At 40.6% G+C, this 26,476-nt stretch overlaps 1 protein-coding gene across 1 annotated transcript in view; it reads left to right on the forward strand.

The window, feature by feature from the left end:
* The first annotated feature begins 736 nt into the window (after positions 1-736).
* The window catches only part of CTNND2 (catenin delta 2), a 575,776-nt gene continuing 550,036 nt past the window's right edge, over positions 737-26,476 (forward strand). Inside the window, exon 1 of the mRNA XM_066622958.1 lies at positions 737-862. The gene's annotated coding sequence lies outside the window, so the exon portion shown is untranslated. The remainder of the gene's footprint in view (positions 863-26,476) is intronic.

Consider the following 26,476-nt stretch of genomic DNA (forward strand, 5'->3'; position numbering starts at 1 on the left):
TGTTGGATGCAGCGCAAGCCTCCTGTCTTGCCTGCTCCAGCACAGGTTAGGATTGCGCCATAAATCATTTATCTATATGGCCTGGATCTGAAGACATGCAAATTTATGTAGTTCCACATATTTAGAGATTTTAGACTTGTGTTTCTTGAATAGTAGCACATCAGACCTTGTGGTATAGTAGATACTTCAACACCGGAGATCTGAATTCTAAGCATTGCTGAGTCGTTAAATCTGTAGGGTTACTTTCTGTCTCTTGGGCCAGTCTTTCACTCTAACCTGCCTTACAAGATGAAGATAAAATGGAATAATCCCCATGTATGCTTCCCTGAGCATTTTGGAATGTAATAAATGATGTTTAAAACTGAGAAGACTTTTGGAAGAAGTTTTTATATGGTGTTGGGCATCCTGTTAGAAATAAAAGAGCATGCACAAGCCCTGGATATGACTGAAGTATTAACTCTGGATCCCAGTTTGTGTGACCATTGATGTGGCAGACACTGCAAAATTGAAATCTCCATAGGGATTGTTGTGAAGACCATAACATAGTGGAAAGGGGTGAAAAACACTGGGAAAGATACAACAAAGAAATGGCCATCATCTAAGCAAAGATTCAAAGTAGCACCTTTATTGTGCAAGGCTCAACATGTTCATTTCTGTGACACTAGGTCAATTAGCTCTTTAAATTCTTGACTAAACCAGGTGTGTATCTTTTGTTTTTTCCATTATAGGAGCTATGCCTGTTCCAGATCAGCCATCGTCTTCTGACAAGGCAAGTTCTCTTAGCCCTGTGCTAAATACATCCAATGGAGATGGATCTGAAACAGAGACCACATCTGCCATTCTGGCATCAGTCAAAGAACAGGTAAGCAACTCCAACAAATTTCAAAATTGACAGCAGTGCAATGGTTTCCATTATGTTGTATGTTTTGCACATAAACCCAGTTGTTACTTACTTTAGTGCCATTAAAGAAATGTAAAATAATAATTGAAAATATTTTTTGCTTTAGTATGCTTCATTATAATTGGTGAATTGATTTATGGCTAAGACCATAAGTTTAAGTGCTTCATTTTTTTTTTACTTTCTTTAAATTATTTAATATTAGTCTGTTAGCATTGGCTTCGTGTTCTCCCCGCCCTGCCCCTGTATAGATTCAAGTCAGAATACTATAGATTCAAGTCAGGACTCTTAAGTGTAAATGAATTTGTTGAAATTTGTTTTTGTTTGTTGGGCTGTAATTCCTAAACTTGTTTTTTTTTTCTGTATTATGTAGGCCAGGGTTAGACAGCATGCAGTAAAAACCATAGCTGGTGTTTGGTTTTGGGAATTGGAATAGATTTGTGTCATTGTGAACTACCTTGAAAAACAGCAACTGAATTTGGACACAGTTCTTGGAAATTTTAAGATGGAAAGAGAATGTAGATTGTTTGCCAAGGAGACTTAGGACCTCCCTAGATGTCGCCATTTCTTTTTTACTGCATTTCAAATTTCTCTTTCAGTGTTTTGGATTGTCTGTTCCTTGGTTTAGTTAGTACACAAGGATAAAGTCATATCTGCTCCAATGTAGGACCAAATGTAGTGCACAGTAAAGTATGCCTAAAGTAGTACCTGTAATTACAGTCAGTAGAAAAGTTATTCAGTGCATTTGTGTTTGCATACAGGTTGTCTGATTTTGAGTGAGTCTGGATCCATTTCCTGGCCATTGGTGTTATAGCTTGGTAGCTAAAGGGTACAATATGGTCAGATTTACATCCCATTGCTTTTCACTGTGGGAATTAAGCACATGTTTGACTCTGTTAATGGAAGTAATTTTCACTTTTTGGCATGATCCAACCAAACATACTTTAAGAAACAGATTTTTGGGGGGGGGGGAGGTAAAGAAATTTGGAAGTAAGTGAACATGTATTCTTACTTTCTATACATATTTCTTATAGTAACCATGTGGCAAATGCATGTTTTGTATGTATTGGTAGCCTGCAGTGTTCTTTTGAAAGCCACTTAACCTCTTTTGGCTTGGTTCCTCTATGTTTAAAGTTCTTTGAGAATCCATATGCAAAGTACTTTTATCTATCACTCCAGATTCTTTTGCTGGCATCTTTCACAGTATGATACAAGAGTCTTTCTATAGGAGCCAAGAATTATTAAAAGCCTAAATTTTTGTGCCAGAAAAACATTGCTTACGTAAGTCCAGTTTCAAAACAGAGAATTTATGTTAAGTCCATGCACTCTTCTCTACATCAGCTTCTTGGATTTTCCTTGATTTTTTTTATAGTTTCTCATTCAGATTTGCATAAATATGACTTCAGTAAAAAGCTGTGATTCATATAAATGTATGTACACAAATAGCATTTTTTCTTACTGAAAATGGTGACTTTCCAATTAAAACAAGTCCTGCAAAGTTGAATTCCAACTCTTTTGCTGGATTGAGGGTAGAAATGATAAAATGTATCCAGAAAGTGCTTCTTCACATAGTATAAAATTTGAAAGCCACAACACACACAAATTAAAAACATATCAAATGCTTACAGTTTTCACCTAATTTTAATATATTGTTTTTATTACCTTATTTATTTTATCCTGTTTATATATCAGGCAGGTATTTACTGGAAACATTATCTTAAATTTTCATTGTTACATAAATATTAAATGAGTGAACGTGAGCTTAGAAGCACAGGCCCTCACCAAGTGATCTGTACCATACGCAGGAGTTTCCACCCATGCACGAAATGCTCCCTATTTACAATTGCTTCCCTGTAAGTTCCAGCAGTGAAAGCATGTAGTTCTGCCTGGCCCTATTATAATTAATGGAGTAATCAATGCATATAAGCGTTAGGGAAACCCCCATCTTTTTTCTTCCTTTATAAATTAAACACTCTTTCTCCTGCTGTGTTTACATAATGTGCAAGCAGCACTCCTCCCAAGGGGTCAGGTGTTGCTTATGTGTTATATAAATAAGCCTTCAGGGAGAGCAAAATGGGTGGATATCTTTACACATATACTGTACCTGGATCTGTAATCATTAGGGAAGAGGTTGCTGTATTAATTCTAATACAGGTGTGTGTAAAACTGGGTCAAGTTTGTGTAAACTTGAAACAGGAAACTTTTCTTTCTTCTTTACTCCTTGTAATTGAAATGTGCAAGATCCCTCTAGGAGATAGGGTGTGGTGTCAACAGTAGCCCCTTGCTCTGGCAGGCAAGCATAGGGTTAACCTCAGGGTTCTAACTAGCAGTGGGTCTGTTACATAGCTGCAGCCACTAGAGGCAACCAGGTCATTAAGGGATAAAAGCAGCACCTAAACAGGTGGGTGTAGAAGGAAGGAGCTTGGAGAAGAGAGAATTAAACTGATGGATTAATGGACTGAGGAACTAACAGACTATTGGACCTGCTGATTGACCAATGGAATAACTGACTAATGGACAGATGAGTGAATGGACTTCTGAGGATTGGTGGAACAGAGACAGTGGAGATTGGTTTGTGGCTGCCACTCCCAAAACCTGCTGAGAACCAAGTTGTTGCTGTGGTAGTTGGAGAAGCTGCTAGCAGGAGAGGAGAGGAAGGAGGATCTCTGCAGGTTGAAGCTACCCTGGTGGTAGGGTCCAGCTGTGCAGAACTAGGGCCATTGTTGGGGAATACAGGGGAACTAATTAGCTTAAAGTGGGTATAGGTTCTCTAGGTGGAGCTTGGCCTGGAAATTTGGCAAAACACCCCAATTTTATTCTCAACTTCTTACTCAACCAATTACAGTACTTAACTTATCACAAAGGTGTATGCGATTATGTCATATATATATAAGAACTCATCTTGACAAAATATTAGAAAATAAAAACAAGATATGTAGGAATTTGCAGTAGACAGAAAGGACTCCTTAAGCACCTGACTCTGTACTTGTCCAACAGACAATGGGTGAAATATAGCTACTACATTATAATTTTTAAGGTATACATATATACTTGGAACTAAAAGAAGTTCATATATAATCTAGAGCTTTTAAAAACAAGTTTTCAATTATTTAAGACAAGCAAAATCAGTTTTGCAGTCTAAATTTGTCTTGATTTTCCCCAGGTGTTGAAACACTCTGTAATTATTTGTAGATCAAAGAAATGTTTAATCTTTTTGAGCACTCATTGTGGAACAAACTGTGAATTCAAACATTTTGTAAGTGTGAAAAATATTTTAAATGGTTTTATTATCAAAACAAACAAATGCATTTCTGTCTTGAAATATTTGTTTGAAGGTCTCTGATGAACTGAGTCTTTCCTTTTTTCCTTATTTTTCTCATGTAGTCACATTCTATGCATATTTACTCAGACATAAGACCCAGTCAGTTCAATGGGATTTACTTTCAAGTAAGTGGGTACCAATTAGTAGCCTTAATGACATGAAAGGCTAATCATTATTGGGAAATTGATTAAAATACTGTATAAAACCAAATTTCAATTCCAGGATATTATCCTGCAGTGTATTTATGTCTTGAACTCTTTCCTTGGAGGAATGGTACACTATGTACTGAGATTAGATCAGAAAATGTCTTGTTGGATACTGCTGATGGTTATCTCCTCATTCTTACTGTTCATTGCTTAGGTGAAGATTCCTGCTACATATACAGTGAGTTTAACTGCCAAGAATCTCTTTTCCCCCAAGGTAACTGACCAGAATTAGTTAACTGAATCCAGAGAATGATCTTTGGGGCATCCTGATAACAAGGCTTACAGGTGACTCAGATTTTCAAGTATAGTACAATCACAACCTTGTTATACATGGATTTTTTTTATACTGTTGAGGATTTGACTCAGTAGGAATGGCCACTGCAAATGAGAGGGAATGTACTGATCCCTGGAGAAGGGGGAAAAATGCATCCCTTTAAAATCACAGTTTTAAAAACTGCTTTTCTTACTATTGTAGAAAGACAGTCATGCAAGTGATTATGCGTGTAACCTAAATATCCAGATTTTTCACCTTTAAATTAAAGGAAACAGAGTTAAGACAGTCATTAGGCAAACAATCCATCAACCATTCTCTCTCCAGGCTTCACAAAGAAAGATCACTTTGCTCTGGGTGAAGGGAGGGGTTGCTGGCTCCCCTGGAGAGAGACTGATTGATGGATTGTCTGCCTAATGACTCTGCCTTAACATCACAAAGGTCAGCAAGGCTGTTTTTAAATCACGGAACAAAGAGACTTTGTTTTTTAAATTGATTCGCTTTAGTGTGATTTTTTTTTTTCCTTTCACCCAAGTTCTGGGAACAGAACCCTTGCAAATAATGAGGCTGAACCTATACTGAGGTATGATATGCCCGATAGTGAGACGGTGATGCAGGATTTGGGAGTATATTAAGAAGTCATGGAAGCATTGAGGGGGGTTGTCCATCTTAATAGAGGCTCTTAAGGTTATTAAGGGCCCAATTCTATCTCTTTCTGTGCCAAAATGGGCTCTGCTGTGCACTGGGAGGGAGGGCAGATCAGGAGGCTTAGGAAGAGAAAAGGAAAATATTTTTCTTTACCCACCTGTAAGCCTCCCAACTGTCAATAGGTCTCCTCAGACATGCACCTTCTCTTTAGCAGGAGCAAGGCCAAGGAGACAAAGGTTGTGTGCTGGCTGCTCCTGGAGCAGACAGCATCCAGAGCAAGTCACCTGTGCTGGGTGCCACCCACTCTCACATCCGTCATACTCTCAGCTCCTCCCATTCCATCCTGTTCCATCCTCCCTGCTTACCTACTTGTGTCATCAGGTGTCTCTTTCCGCACTGCCACATGCGGGACCTCTTCAACCACATTCCAGAAGCTCATAGTGCCAGAGTGCTGTTTGCGGAACTATGAAGCAGCTACCGCTGCTAGAATCCTAGTCATATGAATATCCAAAAGAAGTGAACTGTGAGAGCACCTGTAGCATCAGATACAGTTAGAATAAAACAAAGGCAGCAGCTTAAATTTTGGCTCAAGAATGAAAGAGCAACTCTGTAGACTGAGAAACAAAAGATAGGTTAATTAAAAATGAACTCCATAATGATGCAGGTTATTATTGGCATCTCCATGACAAATTGGAATGAGGATATTTTTAGCCTGTAAAGTGAAATGTAAATGTATTAATGTCTTAGTTGTAGCCATGCTTTGTATTATATCTGTAAGACCTTTTCTTTAAAAAAAGATTTTCAGTTTCCAGAGTGTCTAACAATGAAAGTAAAAGTAGGTCATCAGATTTACATAGAAAGTGATTATAGTGATTGCAATCTGTTAAGGTCAGTAATGCTTAATATGTAATTTATTTTACCTGATTCAACCATAATATTTGTCTTTTCCCTCTTAGGCAAGATTGAACCATTACAGAATGAAGGACTCTCTATTAGCTCAAAGAATTTTTGAATAGTTTTTTAGGGATCTGTTTTTGATACTGTGTAGACTGAAGGTTTTTTCCAGTATGGTAGTATGTGCATTCATAAGACTTTAGGAATAATGATCTTTTTCCAAATGTTTAAGGTGATATGTTGTTAAATAAATAGGTTCTATTCTAACCTTTTCCAAATGTTTTTCCAAACCTTTTCTGATCTTTTTCCAAATGTTTAAGGTGATATGTTGTTAAATAAATAGGTTCTATTCTAACAGCACTTGCTGTTCTTTTGGAAAGGACTTTTCAGTGGATGAAAGGACTCCTTTTGTGAGTGCAGCTCTCCTCCTGTAAGTGGAAGGAGCTTTTGTTCATGGAGTGTAAGGCTAGGATACACCCCTTATTCTTAAAACATTGCACTTTTGGAGTGAGAAGAGGTACTATATCTGAATAGTTCCTGCTGCATGCACGCATACGTCAACTGTTGTGTTATGATCTTTAGAACATATTTTTGATGTAACTGAAGTGGTGCTCTGCCTCCTGCTATGATTGATTCTGGCATAATAAATTACTTCTGTTGTTTAAATCGCACATATAAAAATGCACAGCTAGTTTCCAAGGAGCTCAGAGTGGTATACATGGTTCCTTCCCTCCTTTTGTCCTATGCACAACTAGAGCCAGATTAAGGTGAAAGCCTTGCTGTGCAGTACTATTAGTCCACTGTGACAAGACACTGAACGTTGACTAAGTAGCCCGGGCCATGAAGATAAAGGATGAATTCTCTCTTCCTCATCAAGTAGAGTAAGGGCAATAGGCTTCATCACTTCACAGTGATGACATAACATAGCCAAATCTGACTGGCTTTATGGTGATTCACTATGGGCACAATCCTAAATGGGTCTGCTCAGGAGTAAGTCCTATTGTGTTCAATGGGACTCACTCCCAGGAAAGTGAGGTTAGGATTGTAGCCTGTATGCTCCATGATTGGCTGGGATTATACAATCAAGGATACTTTTCAAATTGGGAAAAAATATGGGTGTGGGATCAACATCAGATCAGAAAAATAGCAATTACCAATAGCTACAAACCATGCAAGTGGAAGGTTTATTTTTGGACCCTTCCTCCCTCCAAAACAACTTTTGCATCAAAGCTCCTACCTTGCATGAAATTTTGAAATACTAATAAAATCCTGTTTTTCTCAACCAACTCAAAAGTAGTTGAGTAGTATCATAAATGCTTCCTAGTAGGAGTAGCAAAATAAAGTATCGACATAATGTCTTTTTAAAAGTATACTGCTTGCTTTATACTATCAGTAAACAAATATATTATGATAATGCAAAGTCCAGTTCTACAGCAGCATTTTAATACCTTTTCTCTGTTTTCCATAAGAGAGAGAGTAAAACTTAGGATGTTCTCTTTTTTAAAATTTCTTTGAACCTGGTTCTTCTTACTCAACATGTTTGTGTATATTGTATGGCCTACTTTCCCTTTTTTGTTAAAAATTATAGAATTAGAAAACCTACTTTGTGTTTTCCTGAGGTTGAGTCATTTGGTGTCCTTTCAAGAGAGACTGCTTGAATAACTTATCTGCTGCAGCCTTATGTTGGTCAATCAAGGTGGATGAAACTCTTGAGAAAACGGATAATATCTTTATGAGGCTGTGAGAAATACCAGGTGTTGCCAAATGCCTGTTTATAAAAAACAGCTCCACACTTGGAGCAAAAAATAAGTTGGCTACGAGCCTTAGATTAAAAACTTTAAAACTTTGCAAGTTGTATTTGATCTCATAATGTAATCCCTTTTCAGAAGAAGGCTGTCCTGATTGTCAAAGGACTAACCAGTCTTGGGGCAGCCTTGTTAAGTTCTCCAGACCTGTTCACTTGCAGAGTTCCTTGGTTACCTGCTTAGAGTGGGGTGCTTACCCTGGTGGCTGGCAACAGCAGTTATTTTTTTCTTTAAAAAAACTTTTTGGTTTTTTGCTGCACCTCTGAGACTCATGGCAGTTTCACAAACCAAGCCTAGTGCTGCTGGAACAAGAGTTCTGCAGTGCTAGGCACTTTCCAGTTGTCACAAAAGGTGACATGCCAGAATGCATGGGCTGGCCATTACCGCAAATGGCGAGCAGCCTGCTCCACACACCAGCAAGCATTCTTTGCCCAGGTAAGTATGAACAAGGGAAGAGAGAGGCAGCAGGTGTGCAGGATGAGGTGTGGAGGAGAGTGGTTCTGTAGTGGAAAGGGGGTGGTTTTGGTGGTGGCAGCAGCATCCACCAAATCCAAATTCCTTCCCAGACTTGATCTATGGGTTCATGTAGGCTTGCACCAGTCATCACTGGCACAGGTCTAAGTAGAACCACCAGGCCAGCAAAGGCTTACCCCATACCCCCTTACCCCAAGGAGACTTCCAGAGGCCAGAATTCCTGTGCAGGATGCAGTAGACACCACATTGGTGCTGCTGCATCACTGTGTGGGGAGTTTCAGTGTTGCTGTTGTGGTATAGATAGTGTTCTGTGTAGTACTTTAAAATTATTTTAAACATTTTTTTTGCCACATCTCAGCAAGCAATGGCAACTGCAGCAGTTCCTGAAGCACCATTAGTGTTCCCTGTTACTGACTCTGCTGGTCACCATCTTTTCTTCTTTAGAATGTGCCAGGAGATGACACATTCTAACTGGCATTTTCTAAACAGGAAAAAAATGGCAAGCAATAGGAGACTGCTGCTGGGAAAGTTAACCATACTTGAAGCACTGCTGAATCTGCTGTGGCTCACTGAACCATGATCAAGAATTGCATGTATGTATGAATAAAATAAATAAATAAATAAATTGCACTTAGAAACCACTTACCAACCACACTGCAAGGTCACCAATGGCTAGTGTTTTGCTAATTTAAATTTTGTGGTTTTTGTTCAGAAAGGCACAGGTGTAGAAGGAAATATTTACATTTAAACTGTTGGTTTTAAAGGAGTCAAAGTCAATTCTAGCATTCAGTGAAATTATGCTTGTTAGTAAGGTTACAGTGAAATCAAGAAATTCAATTTGCTTTAGCCTAGATTTTTGTATGGAAAAGTTAACTATCTCTAAAATCTTGTTTCAAATGGTGTTCTGGAGGTGGTTGACAAATATGAATCCTTTTGTTTTACCCATAATGACCTGTTTGCTTGTGGTGGTTTAAAGAAGAAGAAAACCCAACAATACCGTAGTCAGATCCTTAAGGGATTGAATTCTAGAGCTTATCTCTGGGTTCGCAAATTTATATGCTTGCATGTATGTTATCTTTCCATTTTGGAACTCACTTTCATCAGGATCATTTCACAGACAGCTTTCAAAGTGTGTGTGTGTGTGTGTGTGTGTGTGTGTGTGTGTGTGTGTGTGTGTGTGTGTGTGTTTTAAAGCAGTGTATTAGAATGGGGGAGCACACCAGATCTTTGAAGGTAAAAAATCCTAGCAGCAGCATTCCACATAGCCTCTTCAGAATGAAGATTGGCTTACTGGACTGCAGCTTTTTTGCAGTCCAGATCCATTAAAATAAATTGGACTTCCATAAATGCCTTATACAGGAAATGAATTTTGCTTCTCATCAATACATTCTGTTTAGAGATTAATTATTAATTTTAAAAAATAAGCACTTCACTCATGTCATAATCATAGTGCAGCTCTACATGCAGAGTTGAGGAAGGCTAGTTGAAGAAAAATGTTTTCCTTCCACGTTCATCTCTAGTGATGACAGACATCTTGTAGACATTAGGGAGAAACTGTTGGTAATAAAAACATGGTACCAATTGATAGCATGGTATCTAAATTGTAGGTTATACAATTTCTACATTTCCCTTCCATTACAGTGGAAATATAACTTCTTACATCAGCCTCATGTAATAGTTTTCATTTATAACTATGAGGAAACATCTTTTAAACTCTTGTTAAAAGTAAATTAAACCATCACTCAATACTACCCATGTGATAGAAAATTCAATGCAAAATCTAATTTTCTATTAAACCAATATTTAACTTTCTGACAGAAATGTAATTTAGTTACTAATCTCACTAAATAAATGGCATGCTGTTATATAATTTTTTTCCTTCCTCTTAGTTATTGGTTATATATAGCATTTTCGGCTCAGTAAGGTTTTAATTGGAATGAGCAATATTTACCTATTACATGCGTACAAAAACAAAAATCAGTTGGAGTGAAAAAAGCCAGAAACCAAAGTACAGCATTATAAGGAGTAACTAAAATATCCCAGGGTTGTTGGCAAACTTTTGCATTCTCTTCTTTAGGCAGTGTATTAAATAAAACCAGGAAACCATCTTGCCGCAAAGTCTGTAGTTTATATCAGTCTTAAAATGGAGTTCAGGAGGTTATATGCTAATTTGCTTATCCTTTACCCCATGAGATGCAGATATTGTTTTTGCGCCAATGGGTGCTCTAATAATGAAACAAATGTCTTTTTGCTATTTTTAATGTATAATTTATTTTGCGTCTGCTGTGACCTGTCTTCAGCACTTATCAGAATACAAAGATCCCTTGCAAGGAAAGAGAAGTAAAGAGAAACATGGTAATTTTTTTAAAAAAGGTACCATTAATGGAGATGAATGTTAAATGGTGTATTAAGAGGCAGTAGTAGCCAAATTGTGTATTAATACCTGATGTTTAGAGGACTAATTTAATTTTTGGGAGTTAACTCCCAAAAGTTAAGTCCTGTCTTTGGTTAACAGAAGATCGCCTTCTTTCAGTTTTATGATACCTCTCTTGGAAAGTGAAATGTGGTATTTTCTTTAAAAAAATTAGTAGGTAACTGTGTTGATCCATTAGAAATAAAACCCGAAAAAGGATAGTGCCTTTAGTAGGACTAAGTAAATGCAAAGTTAAAGAGTTTTGTTTATCTTACTGTTCAGCCTACAGAAGAATTAGAGAAAACTTTAAAAACTTGCTGGCTTTTAAAAATAATAATCAGTACTATTTTGCATGTTGCTGTTTTATTTTATGCCTTATCTGTCTTCATGTACACACTATAATGTTTCTAGTATGCTTTATATCAGTAGTTGAAAATTGTTCCCAGAAGCCCTAGTTTCTTCAGAAGTTCATAGGGGTTCTTTGATTAAGAAAATCACTAATGGGAGGGGGCGAGTGTGCTCTCCTGAAATGCAGGTAGTTCAGCATTATTAATCTTCCCCTAAGACATATAGCTGAGAAGAGCTTGTGTTCTAGGCTGATGAGGTCCAAATGGTCTTACTAGTGGCCTTATAGCCCAATCCTGTCACAAGGAACGTTTGTGGGTCATACCACCTGGTGAGGCCAGTGGTGGCCTAGTTCTGGTTGGCGCTGGGCTATCGCCAGGCGGGTGCCCAACCTCTGCTGCTCAGCAGTCTCATGGACTGCTGAGCAGCGGAGAGGTAAGCGGGGTCATGTGGGTAGGAGGTGTTCCGGGGAGGGGGGAGGCAGGCGGAGGATGGGGAGGAGGTGTGTCAGAGAAGGAGAGGCGAGGGGAGGCGTGCTGGGGGAGGGAGGGAGGTGGGACTGGTGGGGCTTTGCTCCACTGGATCCAAAGTCTCTGTTTAGGGCTTGCCACCTTACATGGAGGCTCTTGATTCACTACCAACCTTTGGGTTGGCGGTGAATTGAGTAGCCCCTTTGCGGGGCTACTGTGCTTACCTGGGGGAAGGAGATGAAAGTCCCCTTCTCCTGAGGTGCCGGTGGTGGCTGCCTTGGGCATGCAGGATATGGTGACAGTCATTTTTGGTGCCGCTGCAGCAGTGCACCCTGGGCAGCTCAGGGTGTTTGGGCTGTTACTCTGCAGAAGCTTGGTTTGTGCAGCAAGCCAGGTTTCTGGGGTACATGTTCAGGGATTTCTCAGCAGATGAATCAGTGAAGAGAATACTTTGGTGGTGGAAAGCTTGAAAATAACAGCTTTGCCTGATTATTGGTGTAACAAATGTTGTTTGAATTCATGCCAAGGGAGTTTACATGACCAAGAAATACGTAGTTCTTAACAGTGTTAATAATTGCTTTAGCATTTGGGACAGCCTTTGGCTTGTCAGAAATGATCACGCACCATAAGTACTAATAAAATAAATGTCATAGTAATTGATTATCCAGCCAGTAAGTGTTAATTACTGATTATCTGCATAAAGAATTAACTTCTGTAATTCCAGAGTATTTGCTATCACATCTGGAAATGTACTATTCTACTAATTTGGTTTTTTTTAAATGACCCAAAATTCCACTGAATCCATCCAAATAATAGGTGGTTATGTGGACCTATTGTTGACAGTATAGCTGCCATGGCTTCATGAGTTTAAATTGCTCAGCAATGGACAAATGTTTGCAGTTACAGAAGGTAAATTAAGACTTAAATCATATACCCCAATAATTTATTTCTATACCAGTTTTTAAAATGTCTATTTTTCCCAAAGCAATCTACAGTATAAAGAATAAAACATTAAACCAGAAATCCATAGAAAAAGCAGACGAAGCTAAAGCAGTTTTAAATTCAGCAGTGAAAGTTAAAACTATCTAAATCTAGGATAAACTTGTTCAAGGCAAAGATCAGTTGAAAGTCAAACAGGATAAAACTCAGCTGATCTAACTTAAGATGGCGTTAATGTATATAGAACTGAGTAAACATATATAGGACCATGCTACACAGCGTTCCTTTTTAATATAATTATTAAAATTTACTATTGGGTTATCCAGACTACATAATGTCAATTAATTCTGTTAATCCAGTGGCCCAAAGTAACTATAAATCTGGCCTTGCTGACCATTCAGAGATTTCCCATAGATGACTGCATACTTAGTGTGAGGAAATGAATGTGTCTGCCCTTGATGTCACCATCTCCCTCTTACTCAGACCCCTGGATGCTACAGCAGCTGGGGGTGGAAGCAAAATATTTCTTTACATTAGCTACAGTACTTCCAAATACTAATGTTGACTGCTGCTAGATGTTTCTTCCAGCTCCAGACAGACATTTTGAACTACATTAGGTTGAAATGGAAATTTTGTGTAAGTTCAATTTGCAGAATATTGAAATGGGTATGCTTTTCAATATAAAGTTCCATGCTGTACTACATCTACTTGATTTCCTTGTTTCAGTATAGCTACTGTAGGTTAATTGCAGGGCCACTGTACACTAGCTGCCTGAAGCAAGCACTTGCCTTTGATAAATTATGATACTTGTATTCTTCTAACCTCCTTAGACTCTCAGGAGGTGATGCTGTAGAGCCCTCATTTCTTGTGGATTTTCTTTATTTACTTATTTAAAAGAGTTCTGCATTTCACCCTCCAATGGGTGCTCAGGGCAGTTTACTACAACCTTAAAATATAAAGACAATAAAATTACAACAATTCAGTAGGCAAAAGAACAATACAATAAGGTAGCACATATACAGCAATAATAACACTTGTGAAAACCAGTGGCATAAACAGTAATAAGACCTCTTCAGGCACTAGCTGTTATTGGTAGCAGTGTGAGTGTGCTGCAATGCCCTATGCCCGCCCTCCCCTCAGTATAACTACGCAGTGTTTATACTGTTTGTCTGCATAGACCAGAGGTTCCTAAACTTTTTCTGCTGGTGGCTCCCTTGACCTACTGGGCCATTGGCTGCAGCTCCCCAGTAGGGCTACAATCTTGTATGTCAGCGATTCTCCAACTCTCTAGGAAAGTTTGAACCACAGTAAGTTCTTGCAGGGGCCGGGGAGGGGGGGGGAGGCAGCAACTCATTTCCTAGGATCGCGTCACTAAGGGGGGGGCGCAGGAACTGCCATTTACTTACCAGTCCCTGCAGCAACCTCCCAGGGGTGTGGGGAGCCCTGTGTGACCATCTGAAAGTACAGCAATCGCACTCCACCTCCACAGAACCGGGAGTGGAGCGCGATTGCTGCGCTTTCACTTTTAGAAGGCTGGGGAGCATTGCAGATGGTCGGGCAGGGCTCCCCACACCCCTGGAGGCTGCTGCAGGGACTAGTAAGTAAATGCCAGTCCCTGCACCCCACGAGCGACGTGATCCTGGGGATCGTGTTGCTGCTGCCCCTGCCCCTGCCCCTTAAGGAGGCAGAGTCTAGGGCCCTCTGGCTGGGGTGTCATGATGCCCCCAGTTTGAGAAGCCCTGATATACGTTGTATAGGGCGGCAGGTTTTTCACAAGGGTTCTGTAGCTCCCCTGGCTGGTTTTTGCATCTCCCCAGGGAGCCCCAGCTCACAGTTTAGGAACCATTGGCGTAGACCTGAGGTTCTCAGATTAGAATGTCTCAATGCCCCAACCTGAGATCCTCAGCCTCCGGCCCCTTAAGGAGCAGGAGAAGAGGGAAGGCAAGGATGTGATCCCCAGGATCGTGCTACTAATGGGCCAGTGAGGGGGTTGCTTACAGGGGGACACTGCAGGCTGTACAGGTGTGAAGAGCCCAGCAGAGCCCTCCACAGGGCTCCCCAAGTCCTACAATACTAAAAATAAGTGATCAGAAACCCCTTACAGAAGTAGCAAATCAGAAGTGATTTCCGAGTGGTTTTTTTGCTTTGCCATATAGTGAGTGGCTTGCCTCTGTGTTTTTGTGATCTGGAACCATTTCCTTCCATGCACATTAACAGCCCAATCCTAACTGCACAGTGCCACCAAGTGCAACAGCACCCAAATGCGGCACCAATGCATCTAGTAGCACTGTGGGGCTGCCGGAGATCTCCTAGGAGGAAGAGGACTCCCCCCACCCCGGGAAAGCCCCAAGCCCTGCAGTGGGGCTTCTCGAATCTACACCGGCTATTTTGCCTGCACAGACTTGAGATCTCTGTGTTGGACTTTGCAGCCCAACACGGAGGAGAGGATACAGTGGAGCAGGGCTCCACCAGTCCCATCCTCCTCCCGCCCTGGTTCCTCCCTGGCTATCTATGATTGACAGAATTATGCACTTGTCCCATAAGATTTAATAAATGTCACTTCTTTATTATGACAAGCAGGGTAGATTAGATTGTGATGTAAGTGAGATATTCATTTCAGCATGTGGATCGTCTGATTTGGCAAGTTAAGTACTGGAAGTACTGTGGTATTCTCAAAAGAAATTATTTTTTAAAATTTAAGATAACTTTGGTAACAATGCAGAACTTGCACCCCAGTAAAATCCCATTGAATTTACAGGAAATATATATGTATGAAATTGATTGACTTTTTGAGATGTGACTTTCCACTAATAATTAATTTCACCTCTTAATTAGAAATGCAACACCTCATAAATATCTCAGATTGTAGGGGGAGTACATCAGACAGCAATTTTAACTGTTGCCTTTTGGACAACTGTTGGCCTTGGTTGGACAAAGTAGCCCTGTTGATGCAATTTTTTTCTGACCATTGTTTTGTTTCGCTGGAAGCATGAAATTAGTCCCTACCTAATACTCTTAGCTTCCTCAGTAAATTATTTCCTCCTAAAATAGCAATAGTAATTTTGTCAGTTGTTCCAAAAGTGATACATCCCAGATTTGCTGATTGTGCTAAATGCCTCTTGATAATGCAAACACCATTATTTAGATTTCACATCTGTGGGATGATATAACCTTATTCTTATTTGGGAAAGACCAGGTCCCTGAGATGAGAGCCTGGATGGTTCATTATCAGAAATGGACTAATGCACTGGTTCAGACCTGCATGCACCCAAGAGAGGTCAAAAGCACTGAATGTGATTGTAAAATGCATGTTTCAGTCAGACCTCAAATCAGATTTTAAATGAGTCTCTGGTGTTACAATAATTCATAAGTGAAGCTGAAAACATTATTAATTGTTTGGAAAAAGCACCTACTTTGGATAAAACAAAGAAATTTTTTTCAGATTTTAAAAAAGAGCTGTGATAGATGCGTTTCATTGTTGCTCATTTGTCCATTTCCTGGGTCTGGCAGGGATGCACAAATGATAAAACACAAGCCTTCAGTAAACCTGTTGTATTGCCAGTAGCTTGCCTGCAAGTAAAACTGTCATGTAGGAAAAAAAAAAAAAAACATTCACTTTATTTCCAGGGTAAGGGTAAAGAACCAAGAAAGTCATATCAACCCAGAGCCTCTCGGCTTTTTATTCAGATGGGACATTTTCAGTGTTTCAGATGTGAACTTTGCTTGACATGCATTAGTGCTACTGTCTTTATGTTTGAGAGATCCTCTTAATATTAAATATTTTCAGTGAGAAGAATGACTTTTGTGTATGCTTCATTTTTCAACATTACCTGACTGCTTTTAAAGTACTCTTATTTAATTTAAACAAGAGAGTGCTTTGTCATTTGGTAAACTTAAATCAAGGTTATTTTATTAAGTAAACAATAGCTTCTGGGTAAGAGTAGTAAGCATTTACCAATGACAGCAGAGTGATAATCTGTCTTGCCTGTACTTTCTCTCTGCATGAAAGTTGGCCTGAGGACCTGGGCTAGAAATTTGGGTTCATGGTATTGTTAGCATAAAATCCCCCCCCCCTTTTCCTCCCTGCAGAAAATAATCTGTCTCAACCATTGTCTATTCACTGGAATCCACACAAGTCCTGCTTCCATCTCCTGATTCATCCCATTGTATTTAGTCCTGTGCTGCAATTCGATGCTACATAGTTATAGATCAGGGGTGCCCAATAAGTCGATCCTGATCTACCAGTCGATCGCCAGGCAAAACGCGTTCTTGGGAGTGAGCCCCACCCTGGGAGTGAGCCCCGCCCTGGGAGTGAGTAGTCCTGGAGTGAGTAGTCTACTGGGGCTGACTCGTGAGTAGTCCTGGAGAGGAGCCGCTGGCAGGCTTCTCTCCCGTCCATGCATCCCTGGGAGTGAGCCCCGTTGACTCTCCTGGGGATGACTTACCTTTCCCCTGTTTTTGCACTGGTATGTATGGAGATCTGCCCCCCTCCACTTCCATCTGTTGGTTCTGTGTGCAAGGGGTTTTGCACTGGTCTTGCTGTGATGTCTATACAGAGATCTTCCCTCCCCCACACCTTTCCCCTGTTTTTGCACTGGTATGTATGGAGATCTGCCCCCCCCCACTTCCATCTGTTGGTTCTGTGTGCAAGGGGTTTTGCTCTGGTCTAGCTGTGATGTCTATACAGAGATCTTCCCTCCCCCACACCTTTCCCCTGTTTTTGCACTGGTCTGTATGGAGATATGCCCCCCCCCCAACTTCCATCTGTTGGTTCTGTGTGCAAGGGGTTTTGCACTGGTCTTGCTGTGATGCCTATATAGAGATCTTCCCTTCCTCACACCTTTCCCTTGTTTTTGCACTGGTCTGTATAGAGATCTGCCCCCTCCCAAACTTCCATCTGTTGGTTCTGTGTGCAAGGGGTTTTGCACTGGTCTTGCTGTGATGTCTGTATAGAGATCTTCCCTCCCCCACACCTTTCCCCTGTTTTTGCACTGGTCTGTATAGAGATCTGCTCCCCCCCCCCACTTGTATTGGAATCGAGGAAGATCTGGTGGGGAGGTAGATGTGGTGTCAGCAGTGGCCCCTTTAAGGGTAAGGCCTGGGCATCCAGCAGAGTATGCTGCACAGCTGCAACCACTTGAAGGCAATAGGGCCCTCAGGGATATAAGAGCACCTGAGGCAGGAAGGGCTCCACTTATTTATGTGAGTCAGCCTTTTTCTACATGAAGACCTTTAAGTCCAAGTTCATCAGTTCCACCATGACTGATGAACATTTGGAAGTGTGCTTGAAGCTGGCTGTCAGCAGCTACTGTCCGGGCTATGCATCCTTGGCTGATTCACTTCAGTGCAAGTCATCAAAGTAAACTCAAGTAATTACAAAAAATGTTTATAGTTAATTATGTTGTGTTGTGCAATATTGGCTCATGCGGTTATGCAAGGTACACCAACATACATTGTACACATAAATGTTATATGTTATGATGGCGCGAACATTGTAAAAAAACTCTGGTAGATCTCCGGGCCTTGCTGGGTTTCAAAGTAGCTCTCGAGCCAAATAAGTGTGAGCACCCCTGTTCTAGATGTTACTCTCCTCAAGTACAGTTCACATTCTTTAGGTCAGGAAATGAGACAACAGTACCATTACAGAAAACAGACAACAAAAGACTGTCAAAGCACCAAAATAGTTTATTGGAAAGGCCTAATCAGTGTTTTGAGCGTGCAAATTTTAATTGGGTGACTAAAAACAAAAACTAAAATAGCATATAAAATATGAACATTTTATAAAATACTTGATTAAAAAACTGAGCGGCCTGCTTGGAGGCAGGCTGTGCAGCATGGCCTTTCCCAGTTTGAAGAGACACTTTGCCAACAGTCTGAGGCAAAGAAGGAAGGCCCATAGCCAGGGAGACAGACCAGGGACAGACTGCACTTGCTCCCGGTGTGGAAGGGATTGTCACTCCCGGATTGGCCTTTTCAGCCACACTAGACGCTGTGCCAGAACCACCTTTCAGAGCGCGATACCATAGTCTTTCGAGACTGAAGGTTGCCAATACAATACAATACTGATTAAAAAAACAATCATAAAAAGGCTAAAAAAATTTTTTAAAAACTTCAGTTGCAATATCATGTAATGTTTAATACTAAAGTAAATAGTCATTCAAACAAATCTAATGGTATAAAATCAGTATCCACAATTAATTTTGGATCATGTCTCACTTAGATGATGTTACAATTATCCCATACTCTACAGCACGGGTGTCCAAACTTTCTGGCAGGAGGACCACATCATCTCTCTGACACTGTGTTGGGGGCCATGAAAAAAAAGAATTAATTTACATTTAAAATTTGAATAAATTTACATAAATGAATATATTAGAGATGGAACTTGTTGCGAGCTGCTGTGCTCAGGCCGCTGGGACTCCGATATCTGCTGCTGGAGCTCCGCCGACGGCGTGGCACGCAGATAGCTGCCCAGTTGTTATTGTGCCTATCTCCCAAGGTCGGAGTGCTCTCTGCTCCCGGCGAGAAAGAAGGACTCAAAGGCAGAAGTTCTCCACCACTCTCCTTCTTTACTATATACAAATATTTACAGTCCAGATAGTACATACAGTACACGATTCTCAATACAAACGGACATAGCCTCTGGCTCAACACAACTCTGCATCTCCCACAACTTTGCTTGCCCCTGCTGGAACTTATACTTCTTGCAACCAATCAGAGTGCTGGAAGTACTGCACAGTCATGCTGACTATGCAGGTGCTGTCACACGCACACACACTCACATACTGTCACCTGATGCACATCACCCGATGTTGCATCAGCTCCAAGTTCCCAGGGTGCTGTGCTGGCTGACTCTGGCCAAGGCTTCAGGCCTGCCACTATGCAGCCAGTAAATTACATGTCAGGACTGGGGATCAACCCGTGACCGAACTTACATGAATGAATAAAGGACTTGCAATAGCTAAAGGCCTTGCACAAAGCAAGACCGGCCTTTTGTTTGCTGCTATTGCTGCTTCACAGATGTGAAACTGCAAGCAGTGGAGGGAGCCCTTGTCCCACAGCTTGCGCAAGAGGTCAAACAGTCACCTCACACTGAGAGCAGTTACATTGGGTCAGCACAGGCTCCAGCAAGTCTCTGGGGGGCCAGAGGCTCATTAGAGATTGGGGGCGTCCTTGGGCCGGATTGGGAGTCCCTGAGAGCTGCAAGAGGCCCCTGGGCCAGGGTGTAGACACCCCTGCTCTAGTCAGTGTTTCCCAAACTATGGATCGGAACCAACCACTAGGTCACAACCTCATTTTTGGTGGGTCGCGAAACTGACATGCTCATTGCCGACAGAAAATATATATTGAGATTTATGGGAAGGGAAACTGAGCCACATGCATTTACTTGCGAGTAGGCAAGCGTGCCTTGGCTCTTATGGCAGGCCAGGCGAAGGGGAATGCAAGTCCACAAAAATGGTCTTGATCCGTGAACGTGGAGCTCAAAAAATGATCCAGAAGGTGGTCCCTCTCCCCCCACTGTAGTAAAAAGGATAAAAACGGAGGATTGAGCAGCTAGTAAAATGAAACTTTGTTTTTAGTCTCGTAAAACTGGGTGGGTCCTGATAGTGTCATTTTAGAGTGTCATCTAGGAATCTGTATCATTAGAACAATTACATCTAAATCTAAGAAACTGACATTTAATGATCGCAATTTGTGTAGCCACTGCAAGAATTGATGCTGTACAGACATAAAAGTTTTGTCAGCCCTACCGATGATAGATGCTACACTCTGTTAAATTTCACTGCCTACATTTCTGAGTATGTTGCTTGTTATTTTGATGCTCTTGAGATTTGCTATACATGGGCAAAATTTGTTCTTTTGGGCTATTGAACAAGTCAATTCCTGTAGTGGTAAGACTTTACTTACTACATGATGTTGGCATCCTTCAGTCTTGGAAGACTATGGTGTCATGCTCTGAATGGTGGTTCTGGAACAGAGTGTCCTCTCCAGTGCGCGAAGCCTGGGTAAAGTAGGTATGGAGGATAGGCTGTTACCCATGCAGCAAATCCCCCCTCTCCACGTCGCTGAAATGGTCCAATGGAAAGGCAGAGGCCAATATGGTTGGTTCCAGCAGCGTTGCAGGAGTTGCCAGAACGTGACTGTATTCAGCCATGAACTGCCTCAGGGACTCCAGCTCCAGATTTTGCCTCGAGGTTGACTCCTGAAGCCTTTTCCATAACTGGATGTAGCCACAAGGCAGTGGAGGTTTGGGATCAGAGTTTTCCTTCTCTCCGATGAGCTGCCTTCCCAGGCTGACAAGTCCCATCTACCCGGTGGCTGTTTAGTCGCCTCTTATGACAAGTACAGCCAAACCGTACGCCTCTTACGACAAGTACAGCCAAACTGAGGGCCTATTCTTATCCCCAGCCCCCAGGGGATACTTACTACAGAAGCCCAGTTAATTTGGGTAGACTATTTAAATTCTCATTTAATTTTAAACCTACAATCTTTAACATTACTTGGCAGAGTTCTCTCTAGTTACCCCAGCCATATTTCATTTTTTAGAGTGAATGCTCCTTGAGCAGTGCAAGAGAGATGTCTCCTCATTTTTAATTGCATTGGTCATGGGAACTAGGGATCCTTTCTTTGCTTTCCAGTTTGAATCTGCAATTGGCATATCATTAGCAAAGGTGATGTTGGTTACCTAGTTTTGCCATTCTGAGTAAGGAGCTTTCTCATTCCATTCCTACCCACAGGTTTGTTGATAGCTCTAGTAATGATTGATGCATGACTCCTGGATCCATCTAGTATCCTGGTGTCTAGGTATGTTGAGGGCTGCAGGAGTTCCGTTGCTGGCACTAAAGGGCATCTTGTTAATGCAGGGCAGGACTATTGTTTATTGAACCCTAAATATATGTCAGGCTGCTTTGAAAATATTTTGGTTGCAACAGGTTGCAACCTGTTTGTCGTAAATTTAAATGTGGGTGCTGATTTGTTGTCCTAGAAGTTTTTCTGTCATTGGTACACATGTCAAGAAGAACTGCAAGATGGAAACATGGAAAAATAATTGTTACAATTATTGATGACAGTTAAATTTAGATTGTATTTCTATTGGGGGTACCAACAATCTGGATTACTTAACCTACATATTAACTCTTGTGAATGTTAACATGCTTTAAATAAAAGCAGGTAATAAAATGTAATCATTGTAGAGGTTGATTGCATAATTTGGAATGTAATTTACTATTAAATATACCTCTATGAGAGTCAGATCTATAATTTATTCTATTAAGGTAGGTCTCGCTAGGTTGAACTCTACATTTCACAGTTTAATAATCTTTATTTTCGATTAAGTTTCACAGCGGCTTCTACAATTGATCCAAAAAGGTCTGTTGCCATGCTCCTTTTAATTGTGGCTATTTACATAATAATTTCATAAAAATAAAATTGTAAATCAAATATTGAAAGCATCTAATTTTTATACAGCAGTATAAATGCCCTGGTGCTTGATATGCAAATATAAATCGTATACTGAGAACTTGTAAAATAAAAGTGAAGGTCTGGACTGATTGCATTTTAAATCATTGGCCATAGTCCAAAGAACTGTGTCCTACTAGTTCTGTGCACCCAGGTGATATTTGGTCTCATGTTGGTTGAACAGGGCCCCTCACATGGTATTTCAGACTACTGTAGAAATGCAGGAAGGTTTTAAAATCAGAATAAAAAATGTCCATTGTGAAACACAACTTCTTGGGCATGCCTAAAGTAACTCTCCAGGTGAATTCAGTTATGATAGACATTTGAACTTCCAAAAGGCTTTTGTTCAAATCTCTCATCTAAAATTCCTGAGTAAATTGTGCTTATTTGTGAGATAATCCTATCCACACTTACCAGGCAGTAAGCCCTGTGGACTATAATAGGACTTCCTTCTGAATAGGCATGCATAAGATTGGGCTGCTACAATTCAACAACAAATCTCTGTGCAAATGCAAAAAATTATTCCATGCATCTTTTAAATAGAACCCAGCACCTGGAGCACTCTGTGGCTCCTGGAATGCCACAAATTACAGCAGCCACCGCCCTGAGGGTTGAAGACCTTTCACAAATGGTGCTCCAGAAGGTCTTTTATTTTCTGGTGCTTCTGCTTTTCCGGTGCTTGCAGTCTAAAAAGTGGGAAGGAGTGATTTTAAAACAGAAAGTTACATTCTTATCAATGTGATTCAGTTTATGAACACTGGGCATGAGTGTACAGCTGTTTTCAGCATCACTTGTCAAAATCTTAGGAAAGAGAATTTCTGGAATGAAGACTAGAAGTCAAGTTAATGTTAATCTGCATTTCAAACCCATCTCAAAATGAATTATCAGAAGCACTCTTCTTGGCAATGCTTATAGAAAACAACTCATCAGACCCATCAGAGTGTTCCATCGGTCCACTTTTCTCTATTGATCTGCTTGGAGCTTACGCACACTCAGGTACTGCCCTGTCTCCATTCATAATTAAGCTGTGCATTGCCAGAAAGAAAGAGAGAGATTATGAGTTATGTCTCTCAATGCACTAATGATCAGGGCTCAAACTGATAGTACTTTACCTACTGAGAAACTCATATTCAGGTTTCAAGGCCTCATTCATAAAATCTAGATAATTCCTGACGTTTTGCCCTAACCTATGTAGAGCAGTGTTTCTCAAACTATGGGTCGGGACCCGCTAGGAGGGTTGTGAGCCAATTTCAGGTGGGTCCCCATTCATTTCAGTATTTTATTTTTAATATATTAGACTTGATGCCACCATGGTATGTGACTGCATTTTGTGAGATAAGAGAATGCAGTCTCTTATGAATCATTAACTTGTTAAAAAAGTGAAATGCAGAGGGTAGGGAGAAATAAATGAACACTTCCCAGAGTAAAAGGAAGTACTGTAAGTAGTACAGTTCACAAAGGATCTGACGTGGGAAAGGTGCTATTTTTCTTGTTCATAAATGAATGGAAGTCAGAGGTGAATAATGAAGCAGCCAAGTTTGCAGATGACACCAAATTATTCAGGATGGTGAAAATACAAGCAGACTGCAGAGGGTGCCAAAAGGATCTCTCCAGACTGAGTGAACAAACAACAAAACGTGAAATGAGCCCCAACATAACTGAATGTAAAGTGATAATCATTGAGGCAGAACCTCCAAACTTCACATATGCAGTACAGGTGTTTGTACAGAAGCTGATTAACAAGGAGATAAATCATAGGGTTGCACATATAGTTCAGAAACAGAACTCCATACTGAGAATTACTCAGAAAGGGGCTGAAAATAAAATGGGTAATATTGTAGTGCCTTTATATAAATAAGGGCACAATCCAGAGGCACCCTTGCACCGATGCTAGTCCCTTGCGCCAGCCCAGGAGGGTTGCAAAGTTTGCCATAAGGCATGAGAGGAAGCCAAGCCAGCGCTCTGAGAAGCACTGACCTGCAGAGGCTGACACAAGCCTCCACGCTGGCTTCCTCTTTGACTCAGATTGAGAGGCAGTATTTCTCTGAATATGTGACACATAATAGGATTTAATTCTTTTGTTAGAGTTTAATCATTGTTGTCATTGACTGTTAATGTTTTGCTTATCTCTGTAAGAGATTCCGGGAACTCTGGGGAAAAAGCAGACTCAATAGCAATTTTCTTAGAGCAGTGGTTCCTAAATGAGGGGTTGCGGACCCAACGAAGGTTGTGTTGATGTTCCTGGGGGTTGCAGAAGGGCAGTGTTTCCTTTTATTAATGTGTTCCAAATTCATGCATTGCCAGACTCAGAGAAAAACGGTATTTAGGGTCACAATCAAAAATGCTTGGGAAATGTTTCATTAGAGACTGAGATTGGGTTGCTTGTGTCTGTAGAACTGTGTTGGTGGTTTTCCATCAATACAAGTTTAATTCTCTTGAGTTGTCTTTGAATGGAGTGGAACAAATTTGTTCACAGTTGAACTGGAAGGAAATAGCTATTGCCTTCATCTTCTGCTTATGGGTTTCCCAGGAGAGCATAACTGGCATCCATGGGAGACGGGATGATGCAGCTTTGGTCTGATCTAGCAGAGCTCTTATGTTCTTAAAGTGTGTGTGTGTGTGTGTGTGTGTGTGTGTGTGTGTGTGTGTGTCTAAGTAGATTGATTTTTACTTTAGCAACTTCATGATCTTATGCTGCTGAGGCAAAGTTGGCCAGTTAGTTGGCCATTTGGTCATAGTTGGTTGGACCAGACTTCTGAAGCATTTTTATTTGGTCCCCACTGTCCCTATCATGATCTAATCAAGATGTTGTAAACTTCTTCCCTCACTGTTTGCTTGTAAGGAAAATAAAGTAGTTCTTCAAAAGTCGTCTCTACAGTTTGAGCCAAGGAATTTTATCCACGGATCTGGCTCAATGTCGATCCCCCAGACCCATGTTGAGACAGATTGGGCCCAACCTGAAGCCTCCGGAGATGCCTGGAGCTGTACTTCAGTTGTCTCTGGAGGTTCTTCTAAGACCTGAGGAGGCCCCACATGGCCTTTACAGGCCTCAGAATGGCCTCCGGATGTCCTACAAGGGCACTTTCAGTTTTCAACTGAAAAACAGAAGTGCCCTTCTAGGACCCCCAGAGGCAAAGCTCCGGTCACGTTTGGAGAGCCAGAGGGCTGGAAGACCACAAATGTCATTATCTGTGGTTTTCTGTATCCACAGGGGGTCTGGGAACAGATTCCCCAAGGATACAGAGGCACCACCTATATATTTATTCCATGTTCTTAATGGCAAACATTGCTCTTTAGGTTCGGTCTATAATCCTCTGGCCAGTCCAGAATGTATATAGTCCCTAACAAAATTTTCACAGCTGTGGGCCCTGACTTTATTCGGTTGTGTGGCCAACCCTGAAGAAGATCCTAGATTGCTGTATGGAGAACGTAGTGTCCCTCTAAAATACAGAAGTTGGCCAACCCTGATAGAAAAATTTCATTTTGGGTAGAAGGCTTCGTTACAATTGTTTACCGTTAGAAAATGTAACAGGAATGAACTTTAGGGACAGCTGAAACTTCTTTTTACTGAATTCAATTTTTCCATATCAAACTCCATATAGAACAACATTTTTATTCCTTTCGTTTGAAACATTATGCTTAAAAAAGATAAGAACACTGTTTTTCATTTGCATCATCCCTGAAGCCGAAAACGCCATATTATTTTTCAATTCTATTTTAAAGTTTATTCTTCTAGATGGGTAATTGTCCTGTTGTATGGCTACTTAACAGTGTTCTGCAAAAACATATGAAGTTTACTTCTAGGCATTATGAAAATAAGATTATATTTAATATATTTTACATTGTTAACCCCCTTGATGATTATCTCAATTAAATTCTTTATGTGTATTGTAAGTCCTTATAAGTAAACTATAAGTTTACTATAAGAACATTGTTCTAGTAGCTAATGTGTAAAACATACATCACCAGCTTTTTTTTCTGCTTCAAGTTAGGTAATACTGCAAAAATCATGATGCCCAAAGTGTGCTATCATTTTTTTGTAATTACTGAAGACATACTTTTATAATACCATGAAATAATAATAATAATAATAATAATTAATAACTCGGTATTTATATACTGCTTTCTGGTCATCGGATTACTCCTCTGACTTTATTCAAGGCGGTTTACATAGGCAGGCGTTTCTAAATCCCTCAAGGGGATTTTTACAATCACAGAGGTTCTCTCTTTAAAGAACCAACAACATTTCAGAATGGATCTTCCTGGTTTAGTCTCACTTCTGGCCTCCAGTTCTCCCACACAGGCTGACAGCAGCTCCATCTCTCACATGGA

This window comes from Tiliqua scincoides, chromosome 4 (assembly GCF_035046505.1).
Source record: "Tiliqua scincoides isolate rTilSci1 chromosome 4, rTilSci1.hap2, whole genome shotgun sequence".
Taxonomy (NCBI): Eukaryota; Metazoa; Chordata; class Lepidosauria; order Squamata; family Scincidae; genus Tiliqua; species Tiliqua scincoides.